The sequence below is a fragment of the Dermochelys coriacea genome, chromosome 9 (genome assembly GCF_009764565.3).
Source record: "Dermochelys coriacea isolate rDerCor1 chromosome 9, rDerCor1.pri.v4, whole genome shotgun sequence".
Classification (NCBI taxonomy): Eukaryota; Metazoa; Chordata; order Testudines; family Dermochelyidae; genus Dermochelys; species Dermochelys coriacea.
This window is the reverse complement of record NC_050076.1, coordinates 76,792,895-76,808,666: the sequence shown is the minus strand read 5'-3', so window position 1 is coordinate 76,808,666 and position 15,772 is coordinate 76,792,895.

Genomic DNA, 15,772 nt, shown 5'->3' with positions numbered 1-15,772 from the left:
AAGCTTTATCAAGCTCAGTCTTGAAACAAGTGAGGTTTCCCACTACTCCCAGTGGAAGGCTGTTCCAGAAGTTCACTCCCCTGATGGTTAGAAACCTTCATCTAACTTCAAGCCTAAACTTATTGATGGCCATTTTATATCAATTTGTTCATATGCCAGCACTGGCCATTAATTTAAAGAAGTCCTCTCCCCCGGCTCCTCTGATATATTTATAAAGATTTCATTTCACTGAGTCTCTTCAAGTCATTAAAACTAGTCTGGATGATTCAGCTGAATGCATGTATTTGATGTCTAATGCTCGTATTCAGTTACAAATACATGTATTTGATATCCAATATGTCTATTCAAACTACTCACTTTGAAATAAAATTTCAAACCTCAAACACTGAATACATCAAGAATTGTGCAGATACTTTAGAGCTATTATTTGTTAATTTAATAGATTCCCATGTTATGGGATTGATTCATAAAGGATTTGTGAAGAAAAAAAAAGCTACAGTTCATTCCATTTTGTGTTTAGGAATTACTGTTTGACCAGGTGAAACTGGGGCAGGTGAGAATAAAGAGGTAGGCATTTAAAAATATAACAGCCACATTATTAAATTGTTAACTATGTGTATGATGAGATTATTCAAAACAATTAGGGTTGCAGTTTCCTTCATGCTTAGTTTGGAGATCTCGTGTTTGAGAATCTTAGGAGAAAGGCCAGATTAACATTATGTGCAGTTTAGCCTGGCCATTTGAAGAGTGAACTGTTTTTATGGATTTTTATATTGCTCAACTGGTTTTATTTTGCTACTCTTTTTTGGTTTCATTATACATCTGATGATGTTTTGGAATGCTTTTTTTCCTCTGAAGATGTTAAAATTTGTGGGTGAGATCATAACACCCAAGTCATTGGACTTGAAGTCAAAGGAGCTATGCTAATTTATATCAGCTGAGGATTTGGCCCATTAATCTTTCTGTCACGCAGTTTATTCAATTTAGGGGTTCTCTTTTTAATTTCTTAATTATACTTATTTAATTTTTTTTAAAATGAAGTTCTACAGCTAAGGGGCAAATTTTCACAAGAGTTAATCCAAGTCTAATGAATTGCCCCCACAATTTTATGAATGTAAAAAATAATCTACTGATCTGTTTTATATTGTCACCTATCACTGCAGTATCTGAGCACCTTCCACATATGATTAGCAGAAATACTAAATTCTTGTGACAAAGCTCTGTCCTTGCTTCCATGGGTCCCACGTTTTCTGGCAGATTTTCCTAGCCTCAGAGGCTCACTGTGACCCTCCACATAACCCTTCTCTCTCTGAGACAAGGGTCACAGTCTGAGCCATTTTCCTCATAAGCCAGCAAGGGAGATGAAGAGAAATTATCCTTCCTTGCACAGTCTCTGTTGTCTCCCAGTCTCAGTGATTAATCAGGGGGCAAAGGTGGGAGGGAGCCCAGGCCCACCCTCTACTCCAGGCTCCAGCCCAGGGACCCTAATAGTATCAGCTATGGTAGCTGACCTTTTAGAAACATGACATGTACAATTCCCTGGGCTACTTCCCCCCACAGCAGCCCTCAAGCTCCACTTCACCCATACCTCGGGGCCTCCTTCCTTGTACCTGATATGGTGTGTACTACTCAGCCTCTCCAACCGCGCAACTTCTTCCTACAGCTCCTGACATGCACACCCACCTGACTAACTGGGAGGCTTTTAACTAGTTTCAGCCAGCCCCTGATTGGCTTCAGGTGTCCCAATCAACCTAGCCTTCTCCCTGCCTTCTGGAAAGTTCTTAATTGGCCCCAGGTGTCTTAATTGACCTGGAGCAGCTTCCATTTCACTAAACCTGGTACCAGGGATTTGTTTAGCCTGGAGCGAATCTCTCTCTCTTCCCCACTGCTCTCCCATAGCCTTCTAGCTTGGAGGGAGGTGGGAAGCTGCTACTCCTGCTGCTAGGCCCTAAGCTCTCCCTGCTGCTCCAGCTCCTCCCCTGGCTGGGCCAGACACCACCCCCCCAGTTCTCTGCTACCTGGTTGCTGGACCCCCCACTCTCGGGTGCTGCTACTGCTGCAACTGCAGCCCCGGTGGGGGGGCTGCTAGCCCACTCCCCAGAGAGGAGAAGTGAGGGACCCCAGCCACTGCTGTTGTGGACACCACTACCACCACCACCTGAGAGGGGTCCTTTCTGCCTGCCTGGACCACCACCTGGAGTTCCTGGAGTTGCTGCTGCTGCTGCAGAGGCCGCTGCCTAGAGCTGCTGGAGCCCAAGGAGGAGGAGAAGAAGAGGACCATCTACCAGTGAGGGAGCACCTAGAGACTTTGCAGACCACCGTGGAGGGGGCCTAAGACTGAGTAATTTTCAAACTGTGCTCTTGTGGTGGGGGTCTTGACTGTGTTTCCAGGGACAAAGGGGGTGTGGCGTGGAGCTGCCCCCCAATCCATTTGTGTGTCCCCCCAACCCCCACCACTACTACCACCACCGCTGCCCCCTCCACCACCCCCACTGGCTCTATACCATCTGCCTCAGCTCCTGCCTCTGGACTCAGATGCTTGCTTGGCTTGCCACGCCCTATTTCCACCCTTTGGGCCAGAAGCAGCAGCCAGCTTAAAAAGACTTGTGCAAGCGCACGTGGGTGCACGTGCCCCCCCCGGACTGTCTCCCCCCCAGCTTGCCCTTTACTACCTGCCCCATTTGCCACTTGTAGCTTTGCCCCCCCCTTTTGTCCCAGCCCCCCGTACTAGCTTCAGTTTGTTTGCCTGCCCCACCCATTTCCTTCTGCAGCCTTTGTTTGTTTGCCCCGCCCCAGCCTCTGAAGCTAGCCCCTTGGTTTCCCTGTTCTACCTCCAGACCGCTTAGCCCCTCGCTCCATGTGCCCATGCCCCCTCCCATGCGCTTGTGCAATTCCCCATTTTAGTTGCAACCCTCTGCACTGCACCCTCAATGTTGTTGTATCCCCCCCTCCCCTAGTGCACCAAGAGGAGCCGGAATTTCCACCTTGTGTCGATGACTGACCCCTAACCCCTGATTGCCCCCCGTCCAGCCCACCCCTTTTGGTGCCCTCCTCCCCAGCCTGTAGCCTAGCGGGGAGGAGTGGTCGACCTGCTTCCCCTCTCCCCTCCTCCTTTTGGTGTCCCCCCTTTCCTCCTTGCTCATGATGGCGGGGGATGAGATGGGTGGGACCCCTCCAGCACCCCGAGCTCCCCCTCCCCCGCCTACCCCTCCGTCACCCCCCCAAACTTCTACCTCTGCTGCTGAACCATCTGCCACAGCCCCCGCTGGGGCACCAGCAGCGACGGGCACTGGGGTGACCTCCACTGCTGCCATGTCTCTCACCCCCTCAGATTCGGAGGGAGCCCCCCCAGCCGGCGGGAAGGGCCAGGGGAAGAAGAAAGGGAAGGGCCCTGCTAAGAAGACCAGGCCCTTCATGGCAGGGGCTGCCCCCAATGCCCCAGCCCCACCGCCGGCTGGGGCGTCCCTCCCCGCTGTTCCCTCCACCAGTTCTGCAGGTGTCCCTCCCCCGGTCCCCAGGGTGTAAGCCCAGGTGGCGGCAGCCCCCCCGCCTGCCGCTACATCATCTCTCCTGCCCACCGCCTCCGCTACCATCTATAGCGGCCGGGGCCTCTTTCCCACCATGACCAGGAAGCATGGCGTTCGTTGCCTCCTGGTGCCCGCCTCGCCCCACGTGGAGACCTTTGTGCGGGCGTTGGCGAGGGTGGTGAGGCCCACGGCCATTGTGGTGGCCTCCAAAATGTATGGCAAGGTCATCTTCTTCTTAACATGGGAGGCTGCCGCCCAGGAGGCGGTGGAGAAAGGCCTGGCAGTGGGCGGCGTTTTTGTCCCCTTAGAGCTGCTAGGGGACCTGGGCGTCCGCCTGGTCCTGACCTCTGTCCCTCCCTTTCTTCCCAGTGCCGCCCTGTTACCCGTCCTCTCTACCCTGGGGAAGCCCATCTCTGTCATCAGCCCTCTCCCGTTGGGCTGCAAAGACCCCGCCCTCCGTCACGTCCTCTCGTTCCGCCGGCAAGTGCAGCTTCAACTGCCGCCGGTAGCGCGTGACGGAGAGGTGCTGGATGGGTCCTTCCTAGTCCCCTACCAGGGGGCCTGTTACCGGGTGCATTACTCCATGGGGGAGGCCCAGTGCTACCTCTGCCGGGCGACGGGGCACGTCTGGAGGGACTGCCCCCTGGCCCGGGAAAGAGGGGCATCCGGGACCCCCGAGCCCTGGCAGGGCACCGGCCCCATCATCGCCGGCACCCCTGGCTGCCCGGCATCCGAAACCACCCTTCCTCCTTCCCAGTCCACCATTGCTCCAGCTCGGGCCCAACGGGCACCTCCCCAACTATGCCCACAAGCAGGAGAGCCCCACCCCCGCAGCTTGCAATCTGGCGGGGCCTGTGGAGGAGGGTGCGGCAGGGACACTGCCGGGCATGGGAGAGGGTCCACCCCAAGGGGAATCTTCCCTCCCTTGTGCTGCTCCACCGTTACCCCCTCGAGTCCCTGAGCCATCGCCTCTGCCCTCTGACACAACGCCTGCTAGCGAGCCCCAAGATGATGCCATGGAGGGCTGGGCCCTACTCCAGGGGAAGCGGGGCAAGCGGAAGGCTCGAGCTCAGCTCCTCCCAACTGATGCGGAGGCCCCCCGGAAGACCAGGAAGGGGGGCACCGATGCCGAGCCTTCCGCTTTACCCAAGGGTGTGTTCCATCCACCGGTGCCGGTTGGGGAGACGTGGCAGCACTGGAAGGCAGTATCTCCCCTCCACGGGAGTCCATCCCCTCCAAGACCACCGAGGCACCATCTGAAACCCCAGTGTGCCCCGAAGTAACCGTCGCGTCAGGTGCCGGCGGGGAGAATCCCGGGGTAGCGGAAAACAATTACCCGTCTATATATGAGGAGATCGAGGCCCTGGGTCTGACCCCGGACACGCAGGGGGAGGACGATCCTATGCCAGCGGGCCTCGATCTGGGCAACTTCACTCCAGCCCCCCTTTCCCCATGTTCCCTCCACCTAACCATTGCTTCTGCTCCCACCTCCGAGGGGACCCTGGACTCCTCCATCAACCCGGCTGCAGATGGCACCCCACTGAGAGCCGCCAAACCTGTTGAGGCGACGGCCAGTGCCACGCGGCCGGGACCTGAGCCACCATGGGCAACCGTCGTTGGTGAGGAGCATTCGACCTCCTTCCCGGGAGAGGACCCTACAGAAGAGAGTCCACCCCCTGATGCCGTGGCTGCCAAATCCACCATAGAGCCTGCGTCCGGCATCACTGAGAGCCCTCTCCCCACCCAAAATCTCACCTCTAACCTTGCCCTTGCCCCTGTCCCTATCCCGTCCACATCCCGAGATGTTATTGCCGCCCCTGGGGCTGTCTCCTTCCCCTTGCCAACAGATGACCCCCAGGGAGTGGCCTTTGTGTTTCCCCGTCCCGACCTACCAGGGGCTGCTATCCTCCCTCCGCCGCCCCCTATCGCCCCAGCATTCAGGTCAACCCATCACAAGCCCCGTCGGGGGTCCGCACCCTGTCTGCCCGTCTCGGTGGGCCACGGGGCTGTACCAAGGGCCCCGTCGGGGAGTAACCAGACCATAACCCCAGCCCCCCATGCGCTGCGAGAGGAGTTGCGGGAGTTTCTAGAAGACGTCCGTGGCTTCCGCAACAAAGTCCAGCTTGCCCTCCAGCGATGGGGGGACTTTAATCAAATCCTCCGGGCCGCAAGGGCCCTCATGGGGGAGGGTAAAAGGACCGGGAGGCAGGGCGCTGCGGCCTACCAGCAGGTCCACCTCTTCTGTGACTCCTTACTCACCTACGGGGTGGGTCACGGGCTGTTGTGCGGCCCGCCGGGAGCCACGAGCATCCCTGCCAGCGAGGATCCCCCCCAGCCCTCCTCATGGCACCCTTTACCATCGCAACATTGAACACCGTGGCTGTAGGATGGGTCTCCGCAGGTCCCAGGTGCTCTCCTTCTTTCGGGAGGGGAGGTACTCTGTGGTTTTCCTGCAGGAGACCCATACGGATCCGACCGCCAAAGACAGCTGGCACCTGGATTGGGGGGACAGGGTCTACTTTAGCCACCTCACAGTTTGTACGGTTGGAGTGGCGACCCTATTCTCCCCTGACCTATGGCCCGAGGTGCTGGAGGTCACCGAGGCTGTGCCGGGTCGCCTGCTGCACCTCCGGGTCCGCATGGAGGGGCTCGTAGTCAACCTCGTCAACATCTATGCCCCAGCAGCGAGCCCAGAGCGGCTGCAATTCTATCAGCAGGCGTCCGCCTTCCTCGGCACCTTGGATCCTCAGGAGTGCCTGGTCCTGGGAGGGGACTTTAACATCACCCTTGAGGAGCGGGACCGCTCGGGGACCGAGCAGAGCCCGGCCACCATCGCTGTTCTCCAGGAGATAGTCAAACACCACTCCCTGGTGGACGTCTGGCGCGACCACCACCCGGATGACACTTCCACGTTCACCTTTGTCCGGGTGGAGAGCCATCGGTCGCGCCACTCCCGGTTGGACCGCATTTATTTATCATGCTTTCATCTTTCACAAGCCCACTCCTCCAGCATCCGGTCGGCCCCATTTTCTGACCATCATATAGCCACCGTGACAGCCTCCCTCTGCGCGGAGAGGCCGGGGCCGGCCTATTGGAATTTTAACAACAGCTTGCTGGAGGATGCGGGCTTTGTGGCATCCTTCCGGGAGTTCTGGCTGGCCTGGCCAGCCTTTCCCTCGGCGCGGCGGTGGTGGGACCTAGGGAAGGTGCGCGCCCGGCTCTTCTGCCATGACTATACCCGGGGCGCCAGCCGATGGAGGGATGCGGCGATAAAGCAGTTGGAACGGGAGGTCTTAGAGCTGGAGAGGCATCTGGCTGCCAGCCCCGAGGATCCACCGCTCTGCGGAGGGTGCCGGGAGAAGCGGGAGGAGCTCCGGACCCTCGAGGACCATCGGGCCCGGGGTGCCTTTGTTCGATCCCGCATCCGTCTCCTTTGGGAGATGGATTGCAGCTCCCGCTTCTTCTACGCCCTGGAGAAAAAGAGGGGGGCTAAGAAACATATCATCTGCCGAGCAGAAGATGGCACCCCCCTCACGGATCCGGTGGAGATGTGCAGGAGGGCGAGAGCCTTCTACACAAGCCTTTTCTCCCCAGATCCGACCGATCCTAACGCTTGCAGAGTGCTTTGGGAGGAGCTCCCGACGGTCAGCACAGGTGACCGAGACCGGTTAGAGCTACCTCTTACTCTGGCCGAGTTCTCAGAAGCCCTCCGTCGCATGCCCACCAATAAATCTCCGGGCATGGACGGGCTGACCGTGGAGTTCTACCGCGTGTTCTGGGATGTCCTGGGCCCAGACCTAGTCACTATCTGGGCCGAGTCTTTGCAGAGCGGGGTCCTCCCTCTTTCGTGCAGGCAAGCCGTGCTGGCCTTATTGCCGAAGAAGGGGGACCTCCGTGATTTACGAAATTGGTGTGCCGTCTCGCTCCTCAGCACGGACTACAAAGTCGTAGCAAAAGCCATCTCACTGCGGCTAGGGTCCGTGCTGGTGGATGTGGTCCACCCAGACCAGACCTACACCGTCCCGGGCCGCAGCATCTTCGACAACCTATATCTGGTCCGGGACCTATTGGAACTTGGGTGTAGGGATGGTCTGTCGTTCACTCTCCTGTCCTTAGATCAGGAGAAGGCGTTCGACACGGTGGATCACGGGTATCTCCTGAGCACTCTGCAGGCGTTTGGCGTCGGACCCAGGTTTGTGAATTTTCTTCGGGTGCTGTACGCCTCCGCAGAATGTTTGGTCAGGCTCAACTGGACCCTGACCGAACCGGTCAGCTTCGGGCGAGGAGTACGGCAGGGGTGCCCCCTCTCGGGCCAGCTGTACGCTCTGGCGATCGAGCCCTTCCTTTGTCTTCTCCGAAGGAGGTTGACAGGGTTGGTGCTGTGGGAGCCGGAGCTGCGGCTGGTCCTGTCGGCGTACGCTGATGACGTGCTCCTCGTGGTCCAGGACCCGGGCGACTTGGCGCGGGTGGAGGCTTGCCAGGCCATCTATTCGGCAGCCTCCTCCACGTGGGTCAACTGGGTCAAGAGCTCTGGCTTGGTGGTAAGGGACTGGCGGCAGGCGAGCTCCCTCCCACCCGCGCTTCAGGCCATCCGGTGGAGCACGGGTCCGCTGCTCTATCTGGGCGTTTACCTTTCTGCCATGCATCCCTCTCCGCCGGAGAACTGGCAGAATTTAGAGGGCGGGGTAATTGAGCGTCTCCGGAAATGGACAGGACTACTCCGGTGCCTCTCCCTTCGAGGGAGAGCGCTAGTGCTTAATCAACTAGTCCTGTCCATGCTCTGGTACCGGCTCAACATCCTGGTCCCGGCCCCGGGTTTCCTGGCCAACCTCTGGACATCGATTCTGGAGTTCTTTTGGTCAGGACTGCATTGGGTCCCTGCAGGGGTTCTCCATCTACCTCTGGAGGAGGGAGGGCAGGGCCTAAAATGTCTGCTCACTCAGGTCCATGTCTTCCGCCTCCAGACCCTGCAGAGGCTCCTTTATGGTGCAGGTAGTCCGGCGTGGAGCATACTGGCGCACGCCTTCCTGCGCCGCTTCCGAGGGCTCCGATACGACCGGCAGCTGATTTATCTCCGTCCGAGAGGTCTTCTGCGAGACCTCTCCGGGCTGCCGGTCTTCTACCAGGACCTCCTCCGGACCTGGAAACTCTTTACTATGACCAGGTCCGTGGCGGCCACCAAAGGCGCAGATCTCCTTGCGGAGCCCCTGCTACACAGCCCCCAGCTCCGTGTGCAGGTGGCGGAGTCCCGCTCAGTGCGCCAGAGTTTGGTCCTGGCAGAGGTCACAAGAGTCGGAGACCTCCTGGACTATGACCGGGGAGACTGGCTGGATCCCCTGACGCTCGCTCAGCGCATGGGGCTTTCCAGACCTTGTACTCCCCGGCGCATACTTCAGGAGGTGAAGGCCGCTTTGCCACCCGCTGCTCGGGTTCATCTCGACTGGGTCCTGCACGAGGGCACGCCCCGCCCACCCGTTATCCCAGGCCCGCCGGACCTTTTAATTGGACCCCTGCCCCGTGGACCCAACCGATCCCTTCACCCCTTCACTAGAAGCCGGCTGCACGAGGTGCAGCCGGTCTGCTTTCAAACCGTGCCAAGAAAACATCTCTACACGCTCGTGCTCCACACCCTTCACGCCCGCACTCTCGTGTCCCGCCCCAATACAAAATGCTGGGACCTCCTGCCACCTTTGGAGGGTGAGGAGCCCCGGTGGGCCAGCCTATTTTCCACCTTAGTCCCAAAGCCCGCCGGGGATGTCAGTTGGCGGCTCCTTCACGGAGCCGTGAGCACGGGCGTGTACTTGGCGCGGTTCACTTCAATCCCAGACACCTGCCCCTTTTGCGGCGTGAGGGATACCCTGGCACATGCATACCTGGAGTGTGCCAGGCTGCAGCCCCTATTCCGGCTCCTCACCAATATTTTATTCCGTTTTTGGTTGCACTTCTCCCCTCACCTTCTCATTTATGCACTCCCTATCCGTGGCCCCACAAAGTCACGGGATCTCCTGGTCAACCTCCTCCTGGCCCTAGCTAAAATGGCCATCTACAAAACCAGAGTGAGGAGGTTGGCCGATGGAGTCTCCTGTGAGTGGGGGCCTATTTCCGATCCTCGGTCCGTTCACGTATCCGGGCAGAGTTCCTCTGGGCGGCGTCCTCTGACTCCCTTGATGCCTTTGAGGAACAGTGGGCACTGTCCGGGGTTCTCTGCTTGGTGTCCCCGTCCTGTTCCCTTCATTTGACCCTTTGACCGCACTCCTGTCCCTGTTATTTCATTAGTTGTCCCCCGGAATTTTTTGGGCATCTAGGTCCTGTGGATCCCCCTTTTCGTCTGGGGGGGATCCTTTAGCGGTGGACAGGCTTTGCCCGCCCACTTCCCGGATCCCAATAAGACTACTCTTCTATAGCATCTGGCCTTGCCCTGTCACATTCTGTAGTGGACTTACTGGAGAAGTAATAGAACCTAGGTGTCTGCATTTTATTATTTGTGTTTGTAAGTGATTGCACTTAAAATTGCAGGCACAAAACAGCCGGTGCCATTGTAGAGGCTGTTTTTGAAAATACGACCCAAACATTTATAGGTTGAAGTAGATCTGAGCTCTCACTTAAAATATGATATGAATGACTTGAGACTTCTCTTAGCCAATCACATTGAGCAATTTGTTGCCTTATTACGAAACTAAATAATGGCCTTATTGCTAAATGGTATGACAGTATCCTCTTTTAAGAAATACCCTGTTAAATTTGATATGATGATGAAAAACTTATCTGTAAAAACTGCATGATTAAGCTAGGAAAATATTAACCTAACAGCTTTCCCTAGTAAATAATTCCTTGTGTACTAGTGCTGCTTTTTTCAAATGTCCCACCTACCACTTTTCTATTTATAACTGAAAAAAAGCATCTGATCTTTACACAGTTGCCTCTGAGTTCTGTTTTCTTATTTCCTGAAAGGGAAGTCTCTTGCACAGAAAAATCAATTTTGGGAAATGAAGATATCCTATAAGAATGGCCATACTGGGTCAGACCAAAGGTCCAGCTAGCCCAGTATCCTGTCTTCCAACAGAGGCCAATGCCAGGTGCCCCAGAGGGAATGAACAGAACAGGTAATCATCAAGTTTACTTGGGGGAGGGATAGCTCAGTGGTTTGAGCATTGGCCTTGCTGAACCCAGGGTTGTGAGTTCAATCCTTGAAGGGGCCATTTAGGGATCTGGGGCAAAAATTGGGGATTGGTCCTGCTTTGAGCAGGGGGTTGGACTAGATGACCTCCTGAGGTCCCTTCCAACCCTAACCTTCTATGATTCTATAAGTGATCCATCCCCTGTCACCCATTTCCAGCTTCTGGCAAACAGGCTAGGGACACCCTCCTTGCCCATCCTGGCTAATAGCCATTGATGGACCTATCCTCCATTAACTTACCTATTTCTTTCGAACCCTGCTATAGTCTTGACCTTCACCATATCCTCTGGCAAGGAGTTCCACAGATTGACTCTGCATTGTGTGAAAAACTACTTCCTTTTGTATGTTTTAAACCTGCCTATTAATTTCATTTGGTGAGCCCCTAGTTCTTATGTTATGAGAAGGAGTAAATAACACTTACTTATTTATTTTTTCCACACCAGTCATGATTTTATAGACCTCTATCATAGTTCCCCTTAGTCGTGTCTTTTCCAAGATGAAAAGTCTCAGTCTTATTAATCACTCCTCATATGGAAGATGTTCCATGCCCCTAATCATTTTTGTTGCTCTCTTCTGAACCTTTTCCAATTCCAATATATCTTTTTTTGAGATGGGGCGACCACATCAGCACACAGTTTTCAAAATGTGGGCATACCTTGGATTTATATAGAGGCAACACGATATTTTATGTCTAGTTATCTGTCCCTTTCTTAATGATTCCCAGCATTGTGTTTGCTTTTTTGACTGCTGCTGCACATTGAGTGGATATTTTCAGAGAACTATCCACAATGACTCCAAGATCTCTTTCTTGAGTGGTAACAGCTAATTTCGACCCCATCATTTTATATGTATAGTTGGGATTATGTTTTCCAATATGTATTACTTTGCATTTATCAACATTGAATTTCATCTGTTATTTTGTTGCCCAATCACTCAGTTTTGTGAGTTCCTTTTGTAACTCTTCACAGTCTGCCTGGGACCTAATTGTCTTGAGTAGTTTTGTATCATCTGCAAATTTTGTCACCTCAGTGTTTACCCCTTTTTCCAGATCATTTATAAATATATTGAATAGGACTGGTCCCAGTACAGACCCCCCCGGGGGACATCACTATTTACCGCTCTCCATTCTGAAAATTGACCATTTATTCCTACCCTTTGTTTCCTATCTTTTCACCAGTTACCAACCCATGAGAGGACCTTCCCTCTTATCCCATGACAACTTACTTTGTGAAAGAGCCTTTGGTGAGGGACCTTGTCAAAGGCTTTCTGAAAATCTAAGTACACTATATCCCCTTGTCCACATGCTTGTTGACCCCCTCAAAGAATTCTAGTAGATTGGTGAGGCATGATTTCCCTTTACAAATACCATGTTGACTCTTCCCCAACAAATTATGTTCATCTGTGTGTCTGACAATTTTGTGCTTTACTATAGTTTCAACCAGTTTGCCCGGTACTGAAGTCAGTTTTACGGGCCTATAATTGCCGGGATCACCTCTGGAGCCCTTTTTAAAAATTGGCATCACATTAGCTATCCTCCAGTCCTTTGGTACAGAAGCGGATTAAAATGGTAGGTTACAAACTACAGTTAGTAGTGCGGCAATTTCACATTTGAGTTCCTTCAGAACTCTTGGGTGAATTCCATCTGTCCTGGTGACTTATTACTGTTTATTATCAATTTGTTCCAAAACCGAACCTCAATCAATGACAGTTTCTCAGATTGTCACCGAAAGAGAATGACTCAGATTTGGGAATTTCCCTCACATCCTCAGCCGTGAAGACCGCTGCAAGAATTCATTTAGTTTCTCGGCAATGGCCTTATCGTTCTTGAGTGCTCCTTTAGCATCTCGATTGTCCAGTGGTCCCAGTGGTTGTTTAGCAGGCTTCCTGCTTCTGACATACTTTAAAAAAATTTTGCTATTACTTTTTGAGTCTTTGGCTAATTGTTCTTCAAATTTTTTTGGCCTTCCTAATTATATTTTTACACTTCATTTGCCAGAGTTTATGCTCCTTTCTATTTTCCTCAATAGGATTTAATTTCCACTTTTTTAACTGATGCCTTTTTGTCTCTCACTGCTTCTTTTACTTTGTTGTTTAGCCACGGTGGCACTTTTTTGGTGTTCTTACTATTTTTTTTAATTTGGGGTATACATTTAAGTAGAGCCTCTATTATGGTATCTTTAAAAAGTTTCCATGCAGCTTGCAGGGATTTCACTTTTGGCACTGTACCTTTTAATTTCTGTTTAACTAACTTCCTCATTTTTGTGTAATCCCCCTTTCTGAAATTAAATGCTACTGTGTTGGGCTGCTGTGGTGTTTTCCCTGCCACAGGGATGTTAAATGTAACTATATTGTGGTCACTATTACCAAGCGGTCCAGCTATATTCACTTCTTGGACCAGATCCTGTCCTGCACTTAGGACTAAATCAAGAATTGCCACTCCTCTTGTGGATTCCAGAACTAGCTGCTCCAAGAAGCAGTCATTTAAGGTGTCAAGAAACTTTATTTCTGCATCCCGTCCTGAGGTAACATGTACCCAGTCAATATGGGGAGAGTTGAAATCCCCCATTATTATTGAGTTTTTTTATTTTTATAGCCTCTCTAATCTCCCTGAGCATTTCACAGTCACTATCACCATCCTGGCCAGGTCCCTACTGCTATAATCTTATTCTTAGAGCATGGAATTACTATCCGTAGAGATTCTATGATACAGTTTGGTTCATTTAAGATTTTTACTTCATTTGATTCTTCGCTTTCTTTCACGTATAGTGCCACTCTGCCATCAGCACGACCTGTTCTATCCTTTCAATATAGTATGTTCCCTGGTATTACTGTGTCCCATTGATTATCCGCATTTCACGAAGTTTCTGTGATGCCTATTATATCAATATCCTCATTTAATACGAGGCACTCTAGTTCACCCATTTTATAATTTAGACTTCTAGCATTTGTATACAAGCACTTTAAAAACTTGTCACTTCTTAGCTGTCGGCCATTACATGATGTAATTGAATAGGATTCTTTTTCATTTGACTGTTTCTCATCAGATCCTACCTGTACTTTATCATCGTCCATTCTCTCCTCTTTACTAGGACATAGAGAATCTCCATTAATAAATCCTCCCCTAAGGGATGCCTCTGTCCAAACCACAGTGCTCCTTCACACCTGTAGGCTTTCCCCCAGCCCTTAGTTTAAAAACTGCTCGATGACCCTTTTAATGTTAAGTGCCAGCAACCTGGTTCCATTTTGGTTTAGGTGGAGCCCATCCTTCCTGTATAGCAGGGGTGGCCAAGCTGAGCCTGAGAAGGAGCCAGAATTTACCAATGTACATTGCCAAAGAGCTACAGTAATACATCAGCAGGCCCACATCAACTCCCCCACCTGCTCCCAGCACCTCCCACCCACTGGCAGCCCCACCCATCAGTGCCCCTGCTCCCTCCCTGCAGCTCCCGATCAGCTGTTTCGTGGCATGCAGGAGACGGGGTGGGGAGGGGGGAAAGGAGTGAGGGCATGGCAAACTCAGGGGAGGGGATGGGAAGGGGTGGAGTGAGGACAAGGCCTGTGGCAGAGCCAGAGGTTGAGCAGTGAGCACCCCCTGGCACATTGGAAAGTTGGAGCCTGTAGCTCCTGTCCTGGAGTCGGTGCTTATACAAGGAGCTGCATATTAACTTCTGAAGAGCCACAGGTTGGCCACCCCTGCTGTATAGGCTTCCCCTTTCCCAAAAGTTTCCCCAGTTCCTACTAAATTTAACCCCCTCCTCCCTACACCATCGTCTCATCCACGCATTGAGACCCTGCAGTTCTGCCTGCCTACCTGGCCCTGCATGTGGAACTGGAAGCATTTCAGAGAATGCCACCATAGAGATCCTGGACTTCAATCTCTTACCTAGCAGCCCACATTTTGCCTCCAGGACCTCTCCCGTATCCTTCCCTCTGTCATTGGTACCTACATGTACCACGACCACCAACTCCTCCCCCGCACTACACATAAGTCTATCTAGATGTCTTGAGAGATTCACCACCTTCGCACATGGCAGGTAAGTCACCAAGCGGTTTTCCCAGTCATCGCAAACCCAGCTATGATCAAATCCCCCACAAATATTACCTTTCACCCATTCGCTGATCAGAACCTTTTCTCGGGTTTAATGGGTATTCTTTTCTAGTGTAGAAAGGACCTTAGAAACTGGGAAAACAGCAGTGCTTGGAGCAGGGCCGTCCCTAGCTATTTGGGGGAGGGGGCTGGCCTCAGGCCTCCGTGGGAGGGGGGTGCTGGCCACTTTCTGCAGGAAGTGGAGTGACCTGGCCCCAGCCTGCTCCGCTCCCCTGGCTCCCAGCCGTGCTGCCGGCGAGTGCTGGGGGGCGGTTCCCCGCTCCCCCCAAGCCTGGGAGCCAGGGGAGCGGAGCAGGCTGGGGCTGGGTCACTTCACCTCCCGCAGGAAGTGGCCAGCCCCCTTCCTCCCCCCCTTCCTCCACGGAGGCCTGGGGCCAGCTCCCCCTGCTCCCGCCCGCGGAGAACCGCCCCCCAGCACTCACCGGTGGCACGGCTGGGAGCCAGGGGCTCAGAGCAGGCTGGGGCCGGGTCGCTCCACTTACCACGCCGTAGTGCAGGGTCAGGCCTGGCTGCAATCTTCAGGGGAGTGGGGGCAGAGCTGGGGTGGTGTTCTGGGCCACGGTGCTCGAAGCACCACAGGTCCGGCAGGAGTACTCTGAGAAAAACGAGGCTTATACACAGCTGTGAGTTATTGGCTTTATTGAAGGTTAGTGACCCACCCGCAATGGGGGCTCCAAGCGTTGCAGTCATGAAGGCGGGGAACCCAGCACACCGGAGCTTTGCCTGGGACGGAGTCCAACGGAGGGGCAGACAGTCAGCATTAATAAGCATTACATGAAAACAGCTCATGAATATAAAGTTAGGTGCTTCTTAAAGGGGGGCTTTCTACTACCTGGCGAAGGGCCATGCAAAGCAGCTGTGTCCTTCAAGAACTATCTCCTACAATAACAAAGCAGCTGTGTCCTTCAAAAACTATCTCTATCCCACAATAACGAAGCAGCTATCTATGTCCTACAGTAA